The sequence below is a fragment of the Microtus pennsylvanicus genome, chromosome 22 (genome assembly GCF_037038515.1).
Source record: "Microtus pennsylvanicus isolate mMicPen1 chromosome 22, mMicPen1.hap1, whole genome shotgun sequence".
NCBI lineage: Eukaryota > Metazoa > Chordata > Mammalia > Rodentia > Cricetidae > Microtus > Microtus pennsylvanicus.
Window position 1 is genome coordinate 2563901 of NC_134600.1, and position 18108 is coordinate 2582008.

Consider the following 18108-nt stretch of genomic DNA (forward strand, 5'->3'; position numbering starts at 1 on the left):
GCCTGTCTTGCAACTGGTAGTAGCTTCATCTCGAGTTATAAGAAGAAAGTGGTTTACCCAGAGGGTGGCATTTTTTGGGCACTTTGCCACCGTGTGCCGAGGTGTTGGCAGGTCTGTGTCACAGCCAGCTAACTGTTTCTAGATTTTCCTAGAGAGCTCTTGCGTGTTTAACTCCTTTGCCTTGCCTCGGAATGGTTCTAGGGCTGGAGCTTCTAAGCCTTGATTTTAGTGGGGCAGAGAGGGAGGATCAGGCTAGAACAGGGGCAATGGTTTTTTTTTTTTTTTTTTTTTTTTTTTTTTTTCCCTGTAGCCAGGACAGGGCTGAGGGACGAATAAGTTCTGTGAAAAAGGAAGAATCACCGTGAATCCATTATGTTCTTCTTAGCGGATTTGATGCTAAAGTTGCCTGCAGAGTTGAGACCCGGGCTTTTTTTTTTTTTTTAACTTTGTTAGGATTTAGAGAATTGGTCGAAAAATAGCAACCAGCTTCATTTGCTGCCTGCTGCTTCCCTACCCAAGATTTAAATATTACTTAAAGATAATCTTTTGATGTTTTCATTACTTCTGCAAATACTTTCTTTAAAACTGGTTAGTGAGGAATCTCAGAAAACTAGATCAGAGAAAGATTTGAGCACTAAACTATTTTCTGGGTTGCAAGCCTGTCCACTAGCTGTCTGTTAAATAGGAAATGTACAATTTTACATGCCATTCAGACTTTTTTGTTTGGGATAAATCATTCCTTTAATTTTATCATGCCCGAGATTCCCCTTCACCCTAGACATTTTCAGCAGCAACATGTTTAATGTAATTCTTTATGTTGACCAGCATAAAATGATACAACTTTATGGTAAAGTTTGGTGATAAGGTCCCACCCCTGTGTCTGCGGCGTACATAGAATTTTGGAGTAGACACTTAGCTTGAAACATCTCCATGCACGTAATAAGATGACACTTGTCTGTTTTTAATTATTTACTATTTTTCTTTGTGGTAGACGTTAAGGATGGCTCGCCTTAAATCTTTGAATGGGCCATTTCTCTTGAGAAGGAGTCTTCCTCTCAATTTTTAAAGTTTTGACAACATGATTTGGTTTCTGTATAGTCTATCTAGAGATATGAAAATATGCTTTCAATTTGACGAAAAAAAGGAAGGAAGAAGGGAAGGAAGAGAGAGAGAGAGAGTGGGGTTTCTGAGTGCCTTGTCCTAAGAAGGGAGCAATGACTTTAGCCTTGCTGGATGTATATGTACTTATGTGCACATCACAGATATGGTAGGAACCAAGCTTGGGCTGCTGTCTGTGCTGCTAATGTCTGGTGAAAACAGCTTTGGAAATCCTCGGAGAAAGTGTATTCTGAAAGTCACTTTTTCTGTAAGAAAAATCTTAGACCTACCATTTCTGTGTCTGTTACTTCACTGCCCACTCTGAGCTCTCTGAGGTCCCTCCACAGTTTGGAATGTGCTGCCCTTCTGCGATGTTTCCTTCGTGTCCTATTGGACACTGTGGGAGGAACTGCTTTTGTCTGCTGACCAGGGCACCTTTAGTGTGGAATGGTAGTCCTTTTGCAAATTTTCTGAAATTATACTTGAATTTGTCTACGGGCTCTAAATTTGATAGACACTAAAATTTACTGCCTTTATGAAGAATAGTAGATTTATTTCAATCGACATCTCTGGTCACCATCTTGGAGGCTCCATTTTATTTAGAAACAGTGAGGATCCTATTAGAGGCCTCTCAAGCTGGAAGTGAGATGACATTTACTGCAATAAACACTGTTTGCAGTACTTAATAGTAAGCGTGTATATGGTGTCTTTGTGTACGGTGGACTTTTAAATATGCTCTTAAAGCTCAGTTCTCTATGGCGGTATAGATTCTTTGGAAATAAACTAATTTAGAGATTCAAAATATCACAACTTGGAATATGAAATTTTGGAGTGAGAAGGTTTTGACTGAGCCTTAATAATGATTTTGTGAGCTCCAGCTGACAGAGTTTCCACAGGTATTCTAAGATGTTGCCGGTTTTATCTGTATAACCTCTAACCATGTAGATATCATGTAATCTACGTGATAGGCTGGCTGAAAGTCAAGACTTTTACAAATGTGCAGCCTGAATTTAAGAGATGTTCAAATTATATTTCTAGTTAGAAATACTCCCTAATTGAAACTTTTCTCTTTTAACATAGGATAAATATAAAATAGATCGTATTTCCAGCATTCTACCTCTTTTCTTGAATTTTCCTCATAAAGAAAACACAGATAACCACAAAAATACTTAATAGCTGAGTCATTTATTATCATTTTGGGGTCTGTTGCACTCTTTCCATGCCAGGAGAATGGACATAACGCTCTCAGAGCTCAGTCCTTGGGGGTGCATGCCCGTTTTTCTTGAGTTCTTCCTGAAAATCGTTCTCACAGCAATGAGGGAAATCATTATGTTTATTGGTTGCTCTGTAAAACAACAATTTATCCCACCGGTTTTGATGAGCAGGGAGAGAGACATGCTTTTCGTTGGCTGCAAGAGACAATTCTGTTGCTGTTCTTCTTCTTAAGGAGAGGGAGCTTGATAGGATTTTTGGCGAGACTTAGATAATTCATAAAAAGATGGGAACTGAACGGTCTCGTAGGTTTGAACCGGTGGCAGTGGTGTGTGTTCCTTCGTTCGGAGTCTCCCGAGTTGTCTTCTGAGAAGAAACTTAGGCTGACCTAGATCCGTGTTTACAATGTGGCCAGCCATAGACGCCCATCAACGACTACACCGGGTTTTGCTTTGTCTTCTCCATCTCCCCTGGCGTATTTCTGCTGCTTGTTGATGTTGTGTTTTTCAAGGCATGTGTATAGATGCAAGTGCCCAGCTGTATCTGACAGTCGGCTTTTGTCGAAGGTCCTCAGGAAAAAAAAAAAGGCTAATATCTCTTTAAAAAACATATGAAGGCTGAGAGAGAGAGTTTAGACAGGCAAGAGCCCTGTGGTGTTGACAGCTTTATATTCCTGCTGGGTGACATTCACTTACTAGAACTGGCGTTCCCTCTCAGCTAGTAATTCACTCCATAAGGATGGGGGAAAGAATGATGAATGGTGGGGACGTTTATATTTGCGCAATTGTTGATTAAAACTTATAGGTCTATTTGAAGACTCAGAAAAGAAGGAGAGGATTAAAGATGAATTAACCGAGGACCAGATGACCCCGAAAAACAGTTCTGCTGTGGGGAACCTACAACCCAAAAATGAAAGTGGGACCCAGGGAAGGTTGCAGAGGAGGCCAGGCCTCTGGCCTTTTCCAGGCCGGTGCCCAGCTCATTGTTAGCAGGAACATTTTCACTTTTGGGGGGTTTGGCTTCAAGAAGAACTTCCAGACAGCTTTATTTAAGCTGAATGAACAGCACTTGGCTATACCAGATGGTGTATTTGCTGATGGGAGGCATTAAACACCAGAAATCTTTTTGGTATTTTTCTTTTTCCTATGATTTTTTTAATGTTTTTTTTTAAAGGGGGTCTTAAGTGTCCTAGATTTTTTTGGGGGGGGATGGGTGGGATTTAAACATTGGGAATTTCTTATTGAGATATCTGCTCCTTCTGGGGAAAAATTTGTTTATTTTTGGAGAACATTTTACTTAAAAAAAAATAACTGGATTTTATTGGAGGACTGCCGGCTGGGGTCACCTGATACATCAAACCTGCCTGAAGTGGATGCTGGCCTCTCTTCCAGGCCTGCTCAAGCACATAGCCGCCTTGTTGCAAGGCGAGGGGAACGCGTTGTTATACAGTGCACACTTGATGCATTGGAGCAGGCGCAGAGATTGCTAGGCAGGACCTCGTTGGGAGCCGGGCATCATCTCCCAAGGCAACATTTAGCTCAACCGTCTACACGGGCAGCCTTGCCTTTGCGACGGAGAGTCCAGGACACGTGCACCAGGTCAGGTGTAGACTCGCCATCAGCTGGAGAGGAGCCATCATCTTGCTCTCTTGAGAGACGGGCCGATGGGAAAGAGCAGAGATATTTATATAATATTGAGATGGATCTCTGGGAGTTCGAGGCCAGCCTGGTCTACAAGAGCTAGTTCCAAGACAGGCACCAAAGCTACAGAGAAACCCTGTCTCGAAAACAAACAAACAAAAAAAAAAGATACTTAGAATTGTCAACACCGGGACACAGAGAGAGAGAGAGAGAGAGCTCTGTTTCCAAGGACAAATGCCATACGGTACCCTGGCAGTTGGAGCATATGTTCAGAGGGAGGACTCCGAGCCTCAAGAGAGGCTTCCCTTGCCTAGCCTAGCTACCCCACTATTACTATTTTAAAGGTAAAGGTTTAAGGTCTTTCAAGAAGAGCGTGAACTTAGGCTCCGGGGTCACCTCCCCGTCTAACGTGGCCTCTGTAGTTCTGCTGAGGTAGAGAAATAGCTCTTCCCTAAAGTGCTTTTAGCCCTTGGCCTGTTATTAAAATAAAGACATACTTGGTTAAAAAAAAATATATCTATGCAATAGAACATACACATTAAAGAGAACATAGGGTATCCGCCCCTCAGCATCCTGAGTGTAATTTGGTGTTTCAAGTAATTTTCAAAGTTTCATGTTCCATCAGCAGAAACCCCCTGACCATTATATACTGAAGATCTGTTGCAGTGGCGTGCTCTGTGCGCGTGTGTGTGCGTGTGTGTGTGCGTGTGTGTGCACTCATGTGTGTGTGTGTCAGTGTGTGTCAGTGTGTGCACGCGCGTGCGTGTGTGCGCGCGCGTGTGTGTGGTGTTAGTGTGTGCCTGCGCGTGTGTGTCTGTGTGTGTGGTGTTCAAACTGCAGAGATGTCCCCTAAGCCTCTGTCTTTGAACTGGTGCAGAAAATAAGCCCTACCGTCATTTCCTGGAAGTTGTGGCCAGCAGGGTTAGTCTGTGCATCTTAGAAATCCTTCCTTCCTGTATTGACTTCTTTTTCTTTTTTTTTTTTAATTCCTCTTTCTCCATGGGAAGAGCAAATAGATTAATGATCGTTGATAAGATCGCTGAGATGATGAATTTGGGTAATCTTAAGGACAAGTCAATCAGTTATTTCAGGCAAAGACTATGGTGATTTTTTTTTGGGGGGGGGGAGGGTACTGCTGTCAAGACAGCCCTGTGACTTGATCAAGGCTTTCCTTTGGTGATTTGAAACACTGTTACTATTGCTGCTGCTGCTTCCTCTTCCTCCTACCTCTCTTTCTTCTGCAAAATAAGAAATCAGTGAGCAGTTTATGCGAATATTTAAGAAGTGTGCTACACCAACAGAGTTAGATACGCTCTGTGCTGTATCATTTTCTCTGGAAGACAGCTATCATTTCAGAGTTGTGTTTTGGTTTCTGTGGAGATAAAGTTGATATAGGTTCTTAGCATGAGAACGAATGAGTCCACATTTGGCATATAAGTCCACAGCTTGTTTCGCTTCGGGATGCTCCGTGGCAGGAATCACTAAGATAGTTGCATATTTTTATTTAATAAGTAGTGTGTAAAATAATGCTGGAAGAAGTGTGCAGTAGCGTAGTAGAACTTTTACTATGTTCTTCACGCTGACGCTGAGGTACAATGGCATTTTGGAACATATTTAAAGACAGAGCACTTGACAAAAGCTGTATGTGTAACAGTTTGTCAGGGAGAAATGACAAGTGGTAAGTGACAAATGAAATGTTGGCATCATCAGGCTTTATTTTGATAAAAATGTCTCAATTTGCAGTGATATAATCCTGCTTCATATTATTTCGTGAGTGGTAAGAGATGCATAAGGAGAATTTAGATTTTGTGAACGGGAAATTAGCAGCCCAAACTCTCAGCTCAGAAACTTTGGCAGCGTGTCCTACCCCCTGCTCCCCGAGAACAGGAACAGCAGTGAAATGTTGGACCGAACCCATACATTTTAACTCATTATTTTTTTTGAAAAAAAAAAAAGAGGGGGGTAACTGAAAATGGTTTCAAGTAGGAGACCTTTATGCTGAGCTGAAAAAAAAAATGGAGAAGAGTTTGCCTTTTCGTTTCCTTATTTTCTTTATGGCAATTTGAAAAGGAGTGATTTCCCTCTTGTCTCTGTTTGCCTGGATCTTTCCTCACGCCCAGGCCTCAGGGCTCTTCAGCCTTAATTTAGCTAGCCAGCAAGGTGAGCTGTGGATTTCTTTTATTTTGCAGAAGAGGAGAGGTCTCAAAAGTGTCTGAGTCTTAGAAGCAGATCTTTAAACACAAAGGATTCCTCATCTCGCTGCTCGTGGATGGAGCCGGTGGTGTCTCCAAAGACAGAGTAGAGAGCGGCTGAGGTGTGAGTTAGAACAACAGTCAGCCGGGGACTTCCAGAGTTTTGTTTTGTTTTTTAAAGGCACAGGTGGAGCTGCTACATAGCCCTGTTCACCATTTTCCGAGGGTTTAAACCTTCCTCCTTTTATTGCTGTCCAGCAACCCAGTGTGTGGTTTTTTTCCCCTTTATGTGGAGCACCCATGAGCCTGACCTACCATGGCGTGTCTGTAAAAACCTTCTGTGACATTGGCCATGGTGACTTATGCCTGTAACACCAGCCCTCGAGAGGCTGAAGCAAGAGAAATCTGAGTTTGAGAGTAGCCTGGACCGAATGTTGAGTCTGGGCCACACAGCAAGACTGTGGATCTCAACAGTGCTCGAACACAACAGAATATTCCCTGGTGAAGTTTTCAAAATCATGGAACATAATCCAATATATATATATATATATACATATATATATATATATATATATATAATTTTTCACTCAGCAGAATTGTTTTATTGATTAATTGCAAATGATTAAAAACTGATAGGTATAATTAGATGCCACCAAAGTCGTCAATAGTTGTCATCTATTTTGTCCCTGGCTGATATTGGTGAAGCTTTACGTAATTGCAGATTAACAAAAGCAAGATAAAAAAGCTGTAAATACATAAGTATATTTTAGACGTGGCAGTCACGGTCACTGGATTTATGGCGTGTATTTTAAAATTAATATCTAGACCTCTAAAGCCAAAACCAGGAAGTCCCGGAAGGAGGCCGAAGTGCGGCGATGATAGATGGATATGAAGAGCCTGTGATGAAATCCAGCAGGTTTTGCTCATCTAAAATAATGATAACAGTGAGAAGGCAGATCTAGTGGGCGTTATAATTACAGGTGGGGCGGTGCATAGAAAATGCAAAAATCAGCAAAGCCACCGCAAATCTAACTAAAAAGTGTAAGTTCATGAAGGTGTCGACAATTTAAACCTTGACATACAGCTATCAGTAAGTCATGTCAGCGTAGGGCAGACCTATCCGTTAGCTGTTGCTCCTCTGAGGAAACATATTTCTCAATTTCACTTGTTTCTGATACTGTTAGTTACTGTATAAGACAATGACTTCTCCTCTTAGCTCCTTGCCTGTTATCACAACAGAGTTCTGCCCTTGCGCAGCTGGGTATTAAGCTGTGGCATTAACACGAAAAGAAAGATTTAAAAAAAAAAAAAAACTAGAGGCAGAAGCTAGCACCACCAGCGGCCATTTATCAAAGCAAACACATTTTCCAGCCGTGTTTGATGCCCACTCGTGGGTTCACTGCTCCACGGGGCTCAGCGCCTGCCTTTGTTTGCATGAAACCTTGTACAGATACGGGCGAGAGTGGATTCCAGATAAGAGAGTGTTTTCTAAAACCCCCGAAGTCGGGCAGGCAGTTTGTGGGCATTCTCGGGGATAGCTGGGGCTCCGGCACAGTCCTGGAGCTTTATCCCTCTCTTCCTTCCTTCAGAAGGTCCCTGCTTGGCTCTGGCACAGAACTGGAAGACAAGCATATCAGTCCTGCCCCAACTAATAGTTTGATTCTACGTAAGAAAATCTCTTCTTTGCAGAGAGATCTGCACGGCTCTGGAGAAATGACCAAAGGCTTACAGTAAAAAAGAAGCCATATTTTGATATTTTTCTGATTACGTCAGCATGAAAATTAAGCATTTCACTGCTTTAGTATTTACACGTACAAAGAAAGCCAAAATTGATATTGCTGATAGCTTATTAGAAAAATGCATTCATATAAAACTCTTAAAATTGCTGTGTTTTGAAACATTATTTTTTTTTTTGGTTAATAGGAAGAAACTTTCTTTTGTCATAATCTGAAGACGGTAACAGAGGCACATGATAAATGTCTCTTTAAGTGTTGTAGTAAAAGAAAATGGCCTGTCTTCTGAGGCAGTAGAGACTTTATGTTGCCTTGGACCCATTTCCAAGCAGTGATCGGAAACAGATTACAATAACAATTATACAGTCAGAAGATGCAATATCCATTTCTACTTTAATTGAGTGAAGGAATAATAAAAACATCATTAAGAAAAATGAGGTGGACCTGTCGCAGAGTGTACAAAGTCTTAGGCTGGTTGGCGAGGCAGGGTCGACCACAGTGCTTCTCGGCTTCTGTGGGGTTTATTAGCCGGGGTCTGCCTTCCCTGGGACGTCCACAGAAAAGCCCGTGGGAGTGCGCCCAGCCACCACAAGCATGGGCCCAGGCACCACAAGCTTGCACGTGGCCTGAGGATATGGCGTTTTCTTGCCTTCTACCTGAAGTGCAAGGGACCCTCTTTTAACCTTTGGAGCTGGATGTCCACAGAGATGACAACTTGTCCTAAGTCAGCAAGAGCTAGGGAAGCTCCCCCGAGCTCCTCCTCCCAAAGTTCCCCGGAGTCGAAGCTGAGGAGAAGGTTGAGGCCCACCTACAGCTGTCTTTCTTCTCCCCAGACGTGGGGGAGCCTGCACCTCCTTGTCTTCACCCTACCTGCTGTCCCTCAGATGGCGTGGACTGTCACTTGAACACAGAGCATCCGCCTTCCATTCTCTGTCCTCTTGTCTTTCCAAGCAGCTAAGTTTTCTCTCTGGGTTGGGTTTGCTCCTGGGACACCTAACAGTTCTGCAAACCTGGCGACGACAGTGTGGGTAGGGTCGGCAGCCTCTCGTGACGGAGCCCAGAATGCAAACTCTGAAGCCCCTAGCACAGTTACAGCCCAAGCTTGCGCTCAGGAGACGCATTTAAGAGGGACTATTTTTTTTTTTTGACGGTTGTTGAACATTTTCTTGAGGTCATTACTTGATCAGAGCTTTCTGGGAGCTGCAACATGAAGGATTAAGATTGGTGGTACAGCCTGGGGTGGAGGGTCCGGAAGCCCTGGTCCATCCTGGGGAGCACCCCCTTCAGGGGAGAATTTATATCGAACAGTCTGTAAAAGCTTACAGTCAAATGCACCGTAGACTGTTTAGTTAATAGCACCTTCATTAAAGTATTTGGTGTCAGCAAAGGGTTTTCCGTTTTACGCTCACAGAACCTAGCAGTTCTGAGCTTTAAGTGGCTAGGAGTGGTTTTCTCTCTCCTCTCTCTTTTCTGGGCTTTACAGTTCGAGCCTAAATATTAATTCTGGGTGGAACTTGGCATAGCATCTTTTCGCCTCGGAGGGAATTTTTGCTGTACAATAAAAAGTGGCATTTCTTTCATATGAGCCACCTTCTCCAGGTCCCCCCTCTTCTCTTCTACCAATGAAGTAGTCAAGGGTTTTAGGGGGTGTCTTTATTTATTTTTTATTTTTTTTAAAGGAACGACTCTTTTTAGGTTAACAAGTTTCCATCAGTTCACATGGTGAACTGTTGCTCTCGGTAATAACAGGAAAGATACATGGAGTTGATAATAGGATGGAAACATTGTTCTTCTCTCTTCCTCACCTGTCCATAAAATTAGGAATGTTCTGGACCCTGACTACCGGTTTAGAGTTGAGAGTGTTACCTGCGATTCTAACGTTGATGGAAAGAAAAGAAATTTGAATCTCTCTCTGAAATGACTGAAGTCTCCATCTTTGGGACTTCCACTAAATTCTCAAGATGGCCTTTTTTCTGTGTTAATGCTGTGCTAGGACCGGATTGTCAGGGAATGAAAGGACTTGGCTTCTCTTGATCTGACAGCTAGCAGGCTCCCAGAGTGTCAGTGACGGTGGGTGTGGTCCATGGCAGAGCAGCCCCTCTGGAGACAAAGGTGTGCTGAACAGGGGCATGCAGGGCTGCCGGCCATACTGACATCCCAAGGCACCTTCAGACAAGTTTCTGTCTCGTAGATTTGGCAGCAAGGTATCGGGAGACTCAGAGCCCCTTGCCGTAGGAGCCCAAGGAGAAAAGATTGCTCTTGGGATAGGAAGTCGTTTCATTTTGAAGATCCAGGTAAAGTGAGTTTTCAAGGATAAATAAGGTGATTCTGATTTTTTTTCCCTGCCCCTTTTGAACGAATGTCTATTAAATTTTCAGCAAGACTAACTCCATTTACAGGCTCAGTCTAGAGCAGGTTTGTGCCCTAAGCACATTTTTATGGTTAACTTACATTCTCCACCCCACACCGGAGCTTACCGTAGAAAGGCTGCCAGTGATCATTAGCTCCCAAGGGATTGGGAAGAAAAAGAACCCCCGGGAGCGCTGCACCTTTGGTGAGATCGTTAGCATTGTGATTTTTGCCTCCACGGGAAACTGGAGTCAACCGGAATGTCAGGGTGACGGTAAACTGTCTGACAGAAAAGAGTGGGATTCCAATTAGCACAGGGTCAGGTATCAATACCTCTCTCTTCTCACGCTTCCAGCGGTTAGTGGGGAAACAAGCTGCACAGTAAACCCCTGGGCTCTCCAATAAAAAGATTTATAGCAAAATAATTCTCGGCCTCATAATGGGAACCGTTGTAGGTTTGTGTTTGATATTTGTAAGGCTGAAATATAGTCCATGTACCCAAACTAGGCATTTATTGTAAACAAGCTAACTGCCAAGAGCTTCTCTTCTGTCAAACATCATTATATTGAAGATTGATGTATATCTTGAAAGCAAGGTTGAGGGAGACGATTCTTCTTCACCAAGGGAGGCTTCTGAGATGGGGCTCTCTGCTTCGCTGATAGTAATGGCCTAAGAAGCCACCTTCCTCACGGCCAGCCTTGTGTGTAATAAACACAGATCTGTCTGTCTGTCTGTCCTTCTGTTAACAAAATAGAGAGGTGAACTTGCACCCCTGGGAGCTGCTATGTACTGTATGCATTTCCACCCATCTTCTGGATCTGCATCCAGCAGCCCTGAGTTTGAGCCTGAATACTTGCTCCTGCCCCTGGCTCTGCTCTAAGCCACCCACAAACCTGCACCTCTGCTTGTGAGCTAACCCCGCACGGGATCCTCGTCTCCTCCTCAATGCTGGGCCCGTCTGCTGGATCCTTTATGTTATTCTCGTGACTTTAGAGCCATGGAAACTCTAGCCTTGAGTTACAGCATGCTCAGATTCAGTACAAGGCTTAGGAATGGCTTCAGAAATGAGAGAACCTATAAATCCAGTAATCTAGGGGAGGCGAAATCTTTTTGAAGCTGAGATGTACGTACCTAGAATCCCCCCAGTTTAACATGCTACCAAAATGTTCCAGGGCTTTTTGCTTGGAGAAAGGCTGGATTTTGTATTTTATTTAGGGCAAGGGCATCTCACTTTTAATTCGGGAAACAAGTCATCTTAGACTTTAGAGACATTTAGTTAAAAAATATGGAATTGCATTCCTCCTTTGGCTGGGTGGCAGCCTGTGACCGACCATAGTAAGGATGAAAAGCACATTTTCAAGCCGAATGTGAGGGTTCATACTGTAATCCTGCCACAGGAGAGGCAGAGCAGGAGAATCATGCAAGGTTTGTTTGGGGGGTGGGGGATGGGACTAGCCTGGTCTACCTAGTGAGTACCAGGTTATCCAGGGCTGGGGAATGAAACCATGTCTCAGAAAAGCAAAGCGACGAGAATTTCAGTGGGTGTCACAGGCAGTGGCTTACACAGTTTCTAGATTATAAAGAGCATGTCTTAGAATCCAAGAGGAGAAAAAAAAATACCGGTCTTCTGTTTTTACTAAATAATTGCTGTACATCACACAGGTACTTGTGTACTTAAAATATCGTGACTGGGAAGTATTCCACCAGACCCCGCTTCCCTAGCTTTGTTAGCTCCACTGAAGTGATAGGAATAATGCCCTCTGTATTGTAGGCCGAAGAGCTCATGGTCCCTCGAGAGACTGAAGGATGCACACTTTGATTCTGACTTTGTGGCTCTGCTTTCCTCTTTTCCCTGGCCGTGTGGGCGCTTCCCAGATGCTGGTCCATGAGGGTCCGCTCTCTGGAGTCTGCACCCATTTATTTCATAGTGATGATTTAGTTTACACGTCTGTTAAATATCCATCAATGTTTTGCTATTTGAACCCTGGACATAGGAGGATTTTTTTTTATGAGGGAGAAACCTTTTCTTTTTTTTTTTCTTAATATAAAAACTTTGCTTTTCGGTTTTTATTCGATAAGAATCTTTCTGCGCTCGTGATTTCCTGTGAGGCTTTGCACCAGTGTTGATCTCAATTTTTAATAATTTTTTTTGAGTTACACTCTCCAAAGGAAACACGCGTGTGCCGTGAAATATTCCCACTAGAAATATAGGTAGTCTTGTCTTCAGTGAGAGCCAGCACTCAATTCCTTTATTAATTCCTGGCTAGAAAACCTCAGCACAGTTAACATCTCCTGAACACTACACTGGCAAATTAATCAAAGATTTTTTTTTTTGAAAAAAAAATGTTTGAATTAGATAAAATAATATTTAGGCAGAGCTCAAAACCCAAATTAACGAGGCAGATAGTATAAGGACAGTTTTTATTGTCTCCCTTCTCTTGACCTCGGGGACTCTCCCTAGCAAATGGCTTTTGCACACCCATGCTCTGGGAAGGAGCAGAGGTAAATGCCTGTCCTCATGAATGTGTCTGAAAACCTACCCTCTTAGAAACCTACCTGCTGGATAAAATTCCATTTTGACAGAAGACACGAATCCTGACGATATCAAAATATGCTATCATCCCTTTTAATACCCCGTGAATCTTTTGATGGGCACGTTTTCACAAGGGTGAAAAGAACTTTTAATTTATTTTTAGTTTTGAATTAAGTGTCTTGAAGCAATATGCCATGGGCTTGACCTCTTCTGTAATGTCCAAAGTTAAAGAAGATGCCACAGTCCTCCAGAGTGCAGGACCTGGTGGGATGGCTGACCCACGGCCTCTCCACGCCTGGTACATGGTGTGTGCATCAGGCTGAGAGCCACACAGGATCAACCACAATGCGCTGTGTTCATATTCCAGCAACCTGTGCCCACTTGAGGACATGCGTGACCTTGTGGTCTGGCCTGCTTCCTCTGCCCAAGGGAAAGCCAGCTCCTGAATCCATTTGTGTCCAGTCTTTTTTCCTAGAAAGCATTCCCCGGTCATCTGATGCTCGCTACAGGGCAGGAGGCCCACAGAGAGGCTGCCAGTCTGACAGCTGGGAAATCTGGGGCCAGGGGGTGAACACTTCACACTGCTTGTTAATAGAGGTGATTAATGTCTAGATGCAGTTAGCGTTTTGGTAAATTGAACCTGCTGTTTGTTTCGAGCACATCGTGGGTCAGGCTTGAGGCGGGGTGTGGCAGAGTGGAGATTTGGCTAAAGGGGGGCTTCTCCCTGAGCCGGCCGCAGGCCAGGTGTTGCTGCCACTCGGGGATGGCCATGGTGGCCTGCGTTGGTGTAAGCCATTCCTTGTTATCTAGGTAAGTTAGTTACCACAGTGTGCCTCTGTGTGTCTGTGAAGTCTCCCTGTCAGACTGCCTTCTGACTTGATCCTGCCCCTGAGTTTCTGTGAGGTTCAGTGTTAGTGAGACATTTACCCTTGATCCTGCCGACCTCCTTCAGGTTGAGTTGTGATGGCTAACCCTGAGGACCAGCCTGGAAGCAGAGGTAGGGGGATACCACAGTTGGCGCTCCGCCCTGCCATGGCGGGGGGGCCCCCACTGAACCCTGGGGGGAGCCACACCCACCCACCCCTGGCTTACTTTTGCACTTAATTCCTAAGATTAGGGTCAGCTTCAAGGGTTGAGAAAGAATCTGATTTTCACCACAAATAATTCTGAGAGTCAATGATCGCCTGATAATCATTCTTAACCTTTTGTGCTCCCGAATGGCGAGGGTGGGAGATCCATTAAGAGGTTTTATTGTTGAAACTTTACTGCCGGGTTGTCCAACCATGAGTCACTGTGGAGAGGAAATCAGACTATTGTGTTTATGGCTTTCTTCTTCGCCTTGGGTTGTTTCTGCAGAGCTGACAGTAACCCTCCCTCTGGGGACCTTCTAGAATTTGCTGCTCTCCACCTTTGCTTAACGAAACCAACAGCCCAAGGAAAGGAAGAAATGCTGGGTCTTGGGGCACCATCAGGGAGCCTTGAAGCCCCTAGGTTGAGTCCTGAACCCACTCCTCCTTTACCCGTACCACCGATGAAAATTTTATCGCTGTTTTTTTAACATTACCTGACATTTTTCTTCATTAGGCTTATTCGGAAGGAAATGTGATGTTCCGGTCACGTCATGCCCACAGATGTCCCTGTCAGTCATAGAGTGTGTGTAGACAGTGGTCCCACAAGACCGCAGCCTGCCGTGCTGAGGCAGCCATTTTCGGTTTGTGTGAGCATCTGCCGGAGGTTTACAGAAGGATGAGGGACGCTTTCTTACACTGGCTTGTTAGGGGAAGCATGAGAGGAGAGTGGAGGAGAGGAAGACACTACGGCCATTCATAGCAAACCTTGGAGTTTTTGAAACAAATGTTGAATGGACCGTAGGCCTAGCACATGCTTGGCTTGCTAAGTGTTCTACCCCAGAGCTGCGTCCCCACTCCTAAAGTATCACAGCTTTTATCGGTTAATCTCAGAAAATTTCCACATCATCCCCCGAGGGAGCAGGCAGCTGGGTTTGGAATGTGGCTGCCTTAACCTCAGATAAAGTCATACCTGAGAGGGAAGGAAAGGACACCACGCAGGGCCGGGGCAAGGTACTACGGGAGAGACATATTTGGTTAACTTTGAAATTTTGTCTGCGGGCCCAACCGGGAGGTGAAAGATAACTCTAGTTTTGTTTTCTGTTTTTGGTTGTGATTCTTGGCACTCAAATTTTGCTGTTTGTTTTGGGTAGGAAGAAAAGGATAGGATGTTGTTTTGTTACTCCTGTTCGTTCATTCTCTCTCTCTCTCTCTCTCTCTCTCTCTCTCTCTCTCTCTCTCTCTCTCTCTCTGTGTGTGTGTGTGTGTGTGTGTGTGTGTGAGAGAGAGAGAGAGAGAGAGAGAGAGAGAGAGAGAGAGAGAGGATTATACAAGTAAATCCTTTCAATTTTCTAGTAAATTGTAACAGGAAAAAGATGGCCCTTCCTCTCTCCCTAGCCTTGGAAAGCCCTATATTAAGTCCATGTTGGAAATTACTTCCATCTTTCTAGGCTTCCTCCAGGATTTATTTATTATAGAAGCTGTCGAGGTATTTGCTTCAGTTTATATAAAGCACAGAGGGGCTCAGTCCGCAGCCTTCGTAATCTTCAGTTAGTCCTGGAACCTTCTCAGGTGATAGGACTGGACAGCCTGAAGGCCCCAGGACAAGGAGTGGTCATGTGACTGCCTTTTCTCCTGAAATGGGTGGGCCCTAGGAGCCCTGAGGGGGTTGCAAAGCAGTGCTGCTACCGCTTGGGACTCAGCTGTGACTCAGTGGGCAGTTCCAGGAATGTGGGTGGACTCTGAAGACAAAGGGACTGGGAGGGAGGGTGGAGTCTGTCCCTTTTCCTTGAGTCTTTTTCTCTCCAGGTTTGTAACCCTGAAGAACAGAGGTTCCTTTTGGAAACTGCTTCAGGCCTAGCATGGTACCCACGAATAGGAGTCCTCAAAAAACTTACCAAACCAACAGCACAGGCCACTCAGGGGTGTAGCGAGTGGAAAGGGTTGTTGGCTAAAAGGACATGGTGTCAGATTTTCTGTGGGTGGCATTCGGAATAGTATCAAAGAATGTGGGATTTAGATGGGCTGGGTTGATCTAGTCTTCCTTGGTTGCCTCTTTTACTGATCATCACAGACTCTTAACTGATTAGAGGAGGTCAATAATAACCCTTTCCTGGGATAAATCTGAGGACAAAGTAAAGGTCTCCGTGCTAGCTAGGCTACGTGGTAGGCTGATTCCATCCCTAATGTCGGTGGCAACGTCTCGCCACGAGGATCCCATGTTGTTGGCCTGACTTTCATCTCTCCTCGCTGAGGCTAAACACTCAGAGCTTTGGAGATTATGCTGGCTCCTCTCATTTTGCCTGGGCCAGGGTGGTAGCACCCCTTGAAGATCGTGAATGGCAAAGGAGGTGGCATAGCCTTGGTAAGGACATAGAATGTGTAGTGTGAGAAATCAAGTACCGTCCTCTCAGCACAGAAGAGAGGCAGTCACACTAGGGAATCTGGAGATAAACGAGAGAATGACTTTTGTTCCGAGGTCACCTAAGATCCAGAAGCCAAAGGAAAGATCCTCACCTAAGGTGGGTGGGGCAAGAAATGTTCATAGCAATCACATACTTGCCTTCATATTGGTTTGTGGTGGTTTTGCCCTGTGTGAGAGAAGCCATTGTGTGTGTTGGTGTTTGGCTGACTGCTCGCAGCAGCCTTGAGCGACAGAGATATCACACAAGGTGCTTCTGTGATTGCTGACGGCCCCACTTAAAACCAGCCAAAGAAACAGATACCGTTGATTTTAACTGTATTTAATTCTGCTTATTCAAATATTATTTCTACATGGAATTCATTTTCTAAAATATTTTACAACGCAATGACTTCTGTTGCTTTCTTGGCATCAAGTCGTTGAGATCGAATGTATCTTATCCTTACAGCGTGTCTCGATTGAGGAAGAGCCACCCAGGGCTGTACTTTTCGCTGTGGGGGCTTGTGTTCAATGTGGTCGGTTGTTCTTATTCGTATCATAAGTCATCTAGTGATTATTAGTTTCATTAGGTCATTTAGCCATAGGCTCTGCTCAGTCACTGTTAGTGTCATTTTTATTGGAAGAAATACTTTTTAGTGTCGTGAGCATTGCTCAACTGAAAAGTATCAAAGAGATGGTTGTCCCCCCCTCTGTAAAATGGCATCAATACTCATATATTAAACAGAAGCATAGGTAGAATGTTTGAGAATTGCATCTGAGATGGCCTAGATATATTGCACACACACACACGCGCACATACACACACACACACACACACACACACACACACACACACACACTCATTTCCACTTTAGCTGGGAGAATTTGAGTCTTGAGGAGCTCCAGATAAGTTAAAAACAGTCATTGACATTGTTGAAGAGTCACAGTGGCAGGATTTGACTCAAGGGCCCCCTGCCTTCCACCCCATCTCCCCGCCTGTCTACCCCCCACCCTGCGTGGTGTTGGGGCAGAGGCTGTCACCATAGCCTGCATGATGCACCTTGAAAATGGCCGTCCCGGCATCATAACCAACGGCAACCGGGGAAGCAGCATTTCCCTAGTGGAGAGAGCCATGTTTTGTCACTTGCCTGAACTAGTCTTGAGTTTTTAGTGAATGGCTGGGGCCCAAGTGCCTGTCCTCGTGTTAAACTACCTGCCTCCCTCCCGCAATTGTAAAAGGCTTAGCAAGGCTTACGATCAAAAGGTCCAAAGTTCTCCACTTGATCATCTGGAAATGGGTTTGTGCTACAATAAAAGCCAAATAATGCCCTAAGCTCAGACGCAGGGCCAGGGCCACAGGGCTCCTTGTGTTTTCTCTTTCTCTGTGGCCATTTATAACCTGTAACTCCATTGAGTTTTATGCTCTTGGCTTTTTATTGAACTTATTTTATTTATTCTTCCCACTGTGAAATTTATTTTTGAAGTATTTTGAAAATACCCTACCTGCCTTTTTTTTTTTAAGTCTTCCTTTGCTTGGAAGCAGTAGTGGGGCCAGCTGAGTGATTACTTCTCTTTGGGGTCCTCATTTCTATCCATCCTTTTATGGCTTCTCTCAGGGGTGACCTGTTTTCAATGGCTCCTTAGCCCATGCCTTAATTTTCATTTCAGTTATAGTATTTTGCTGTTACTCACTTCTTTGGTCATTGTCATTAGTCACTGCATCCGTTTCTTGTGCCCTTTTTTAGTGATAGCCGAACTTTATTATAAAACTGTAATTGTTAAATCGATCAAGTACTAGCAAAAAGGTTCATTTTTATAGCGATGAAATGCAGCCTATTATGATATGTGTGTGTGTGTGTGTGTGTGTGTGGCTTGCCCTGTGT

General features: G+C 44.2%; 1 protein-coding gene across 8 annotated transcripts in view; it reads left to right on the plus strand.

Annotated features, from left to right (window-relative positions):
- The window catches only part of Satb2 (SATB homeobox 2), a 176212-nt gene that overhangs the window by 9146 nt on the left and 148958 nt on the right, over positions 1 to 18108 (plus strand). The gene's annotated exons all lie outside the window — the stretch shown is intronic.